Raw genomic sequence first — 4,608 nt, 5'->3', positions numbered from 1 at the left:
GAGCTCCTCTCCGCGCTCACACCGTCCACGGCTTGCTCCCTCGTGGTGGGCACTGTCACTGGCTCTCGCACCTGGTCAAACGCGTTGGGCTCAACATCCGAGGCGATCCTCTTCTCAGCCGTGGGGCTTCGCTCCGGCTTGTGGATCGCGGCGGGAAATGGTTCTCCGTTATCGGTGGGCTCAGGTCTATGCTCTGTACCGTGGGAAGATGGTGGGCTGGGCTCAGGGTCCTGAGTGGGGCTGGTGTTGTTGTCCGCGATGTCCACGGTCAGCTGGGGCTTGCAGGACACCAGCACCCACTCAATGAAGGCGGCGAAGCTCTCTCGAGGACCATCCCCAGACAACTGTGCTCGTGTGGTGGCGTTTAATCCGACTTGATAGAAGCCACAGATGCAGTTGTCCGGGTAGTGCGTGAGGTGGGCCAGGGACAGAAAGTCGTTGGTGTGGTCCTCAAGAGAGCGTTCCTCCTGCTCCAGCTGGAGGATTTGGAATGCAGGGTAATCCATCAAAAAACAAAATAAAAACTGGAAAAAACTGGAAAAAACAAACGAGGGGAAAGACGCCGCTATACTTTAGGGTCGGTTATTCTGTCACGGACCAGGTGTGTGGAGGCAGGCAGGATGACGAGGACGACAAGGATTCAAAAGAAGGATATTTAATGTTACACACACACACACACATTTAGTTTGTAGTATGTGACATTATTTTTTGTAGAAGCCCTGTGATGTGGGTTGTGGCAGATTTAACAGATCTGTTTAAATTCAACTTGTATCGCTTTCAGGGACTTTCCAAAACTATTAATTCTAATTATGCATTCTCCCAGTTTGGAGAAGGTCTTGAATAGGCTAAATATAGAAAATAATTGACATGTTAAATTAATTAATCAATTCATATATAGAATTATTGAATTTGAAGTAAAACAATTGAAAATGGGGTGCTGTATGATATTTCTTTTTTGAGGCTTTCTGACCCTAAGACTGACAGATAAAGACACATGTCCCCTTCCAGGGAGAACATTTTTTACTTCATAATGTGATTTCACACCCACTTTTAATTGTTTTACTTCAATGAATGGTTAGAATTTTTTGAACGAAATATTCAAATGATAAACAATTTGCAAAAAGTCAAATTCAAGAACTTTAGACACATTAAGCACCTTCTAAGAGCCCTGAATATTGATAATGTAATCAATAGGATATTCAATGGTGTGCTTAAATTGCGAGGTGTAGAGCATCAAACGGTGGAATGCAATGTATTTCAGCTGATTTCATTTTGTGAATTATGTAAATTATTCATAAAAGCAAATAAAATTAAGAATTATGTACATCTATACAGTGTTGGGTAAGTTACTCTAAAAAAGTAATTAATTACTAGTTACTAATTACATCTTCAACAGTGTAATTCGATTATTGTACAAATTACTCTCTCCAAAAAGTATTTAATTACTTATTACTAATTACTTTCTAAATCCTATATCAACCTTGACAAGTTAATGATACAAGGATAGACAAGAAACAGTTCTTTTAATTCAAATAAATTATAGATAACTACATAAATTATTCTGGTCACACTTTAGATTAGAGTCCAATTCTCACTATTAACTAACTATTAACTATGACTTTTGCATTGGGCAGGATTAAGGATTTAGAATAAGGTCTTGCAGAATAAGACATTAATATGTGCTTTTTAAGTCATAATAAACAGCCAAATATCCCAGTAATATTCATGCTAATAACCAACTAGTTAATAGTGAGAATTGGACACTAAAGTGTTACCAATATTCTTATTAACTAAGAATTAATACACTTAAAAATACAGAATTAATACACTTTTAAGTATTTAAAGTGAGAAGAATACATAAAAAGCATGCATTTTTAGGTTAGACTTTATATTTTGATGTTAAATCCACTATTGTATTGTGTATAAATGTTATAGTCTATACACAGTATTAAGTTCAATTATATAAGAAGTAACTGTAATTAAATTACAGAAAAAATAAGAGTAATCCCTTACTTTACTTTTTCAAGGGGAAAGTAATTTAATTAGAGTAACTAATTACTTAGCAACTAATTACACCCAACACTGCACCTATATTTTTTGGAAGTGCTTTCAAAATGCATTTCACACAAAAATAGTTGAAATAGTGCCCCCTTGGTTTAAATGGGCATGATGCCTCTGAAGAGGTTTTTGTAACTTTTGGGGACAACAGTTCTAGAAGAAACAAAAACAGTCTACACTCAGTATGAGATAACCTGTCTGTCAGGGCTCAGTAAATAAGAGTAAACAAGATTCATATGAGGGCTACAGTGTTGTGTGAGACCAGTTGCAGCAGCTTTGACCCCAAATCTCTGGCCCCAGTGTTAACATGCTGTCACAGTCTGACAGCATTGATCCAGTTGGCAAACAAGGCAACATTGCTAACATGAACTCTTGAGTGTGTTTGCTGTGTGTTGTGTCAGTATGTTATGAGAGATTTCACTTCTTCTCCAGGCTGAAAGAGCAAGAACAAAAATAACCCCCCAGACATTATTAGTGGTTGTGGGATCAGACAGAAAATCACACAAGGATTTGTAACAGCTGAGTACAGCCCAGAAAAGTAATAATCCCAGGCTGAAGAAAAAAAAATGAAATGGCAAAATTTTTGCAAAGATGTCCCAAACACATAAGACTATGTTTGTTTGTGTTAGAGAGTGTCTGGCACACTGAAACTATTCCATAAATCTGCTTCCAGTGTCAGGTATAATTTAGGCCAAACGTGAACAACACGTTTCAGTGCATTCAGCATCTAGAATCAAAACACAAGAGGGCGCTTTCACCTTATATTATTGCTTATATACAGACAATCTGTATCAAATATGAAAACAAGAAGACACAGATAATAAAATAAAATAAATTAAAATAAAATAAGTATTATCATTTTGTGTGTGTGTGTGTGTGTATGTGTAGTAACTATACAAATAACTTATGTTTACAACAGGCAAAAGAGTCAGAATATGTATAAAGTAATCTATGTACAGATACATAGATTCAGTGTATTTGCATAATGTCTCATTGCAGAAGCAAATTTTATATTTTTGTTTGTTTATTTTTTACTACTGTCATATCTGACAAATCAAAAATTCGTGTGGGTCTGTAATTTATAAACTATCCGTCTAGTTAAACAGTTACCAATACCTGAGCTAAAAAATAAGATTGAAGTTGAGCCTTTAAAGGGGTCATATGATGCTGCTAAAAAGAACATTATTTTGTGTATTTGGTGTAATGAAATGTGTTTATGCGGTTTAAAGTAAAAAAAAAAACACATTATTTTCCACATACTGTACATTATTGTTTCTCCTCTATGCCCCGCATTTCTGAAACGCATTCAAAGCTCATCTGTCTGAAAAGCGAGGTGTGCTCTGATTGGCCAGCTATCCAGCACGTTGTGATTGGCCGAATTCCTCTTTGTGTGAACATTTGGGCGGCGTTATGCAAATCTTCCCCGATAGTGACGTAGACATGTGGGGGCGTGTTAGAACCAGCGTTTTAGGCAGTGTTGGAACTATACCGTGGACTTTGGGGAGCCCATTTGTTTTTTTGTTTTGTTTTATAATGGGGGAGGGGGTGGGGGTGGGAAGTTCGTGCGCTTGCGATGACTTACAAAGATACGTAACAGCTACAAGTGTATGCACTACTTGCTTTATGCAAGCACTATATAGAATAAATCACTATACAGGATTTACCCTATTATACTTTATCGACACGATTTGATAGGTGAAACAACAAACAGCCACCCACAAATAGTCTAGAAACAAAGCATCCGGCTGTCTTTGAGTTCACATGAACAACGGTTAGTTACTTGTCGTCAGGCTACAGAAGAATACCATAATTCCTCCGTTCAGTTAGGCCTAAGACATCGAGAGTCACGCAGACCTATAACAACCCAGCCACAACACATAATTACGAATAGCATGCCTTACCTTAACACAGAATCGACCACAGAGTCCGGCATTTATATTTTTTCTACGTATCTTTAAGTTAACATGTACTAAACATGAGTGGAATTTGCACCGCAGCACCCCCACACATTGATGCTCATGACAAGAATAGCATGTATAGTTATCTTTATTGAAGTGAATTAGGTTTAAATCGCCGTCATGAATGAATGAATTATATTTTTGCAAATTTACACATAATAATCCACAATGATCATATTACACAAAACTGAAATCGCACGTCAAAATAACACATTGTCAATATTTTTGAGGCCCCCCCCCCAAAATTTCACAAATCACGTTTTCAGGGGAGCCCGTGTCTTATTAAGGCGAGCCGAGCTCCCCCGTAGTTCGCACCATGGCTTTAGGTAGGCGTGGTTAACTCTTAACTTTCATAAAGAATATCTCTTTGGATTTGAGACTTTAGTCTTTGCAACTTTACAGATCTTCTTTATGCACCAAGAGCTTGTAACACCTCAAAGAGAAAGGAAAAATTGAAATCGCATCATATGACCCCTTTAAAAGCAAGTCGAATCGGGGGCGTGGCAATTGCGCAGGTAAGATTAGACAGACTCCGCCCACTGTCGTGACGCACCCAGAGCGGGGCGGGGCGAGCAGGGAAGCGCAGCGCAAA

The sequence above is a fragment of the Sinocyclocheilus grahami genome, unplaced genomic scaffold, assembly GCF_001515645.1.
Source record: "Sinocyclocheilus grahami isolate Dianchi unplaced genomic scaffold, SAMN03320097.WGS_v1.1 scaffold425.1, whole genome shotgun sequence".
Lineage (NCBI taxonomy): Eukaryota > Metazoa > Chordata > Actinopteri > Cypriniformes > Cyprinidae > Sinocyclocheilus > Sinocyclocheilus grahami.
Note: the sequence above shows the minus strand (reverse complement) of the source record.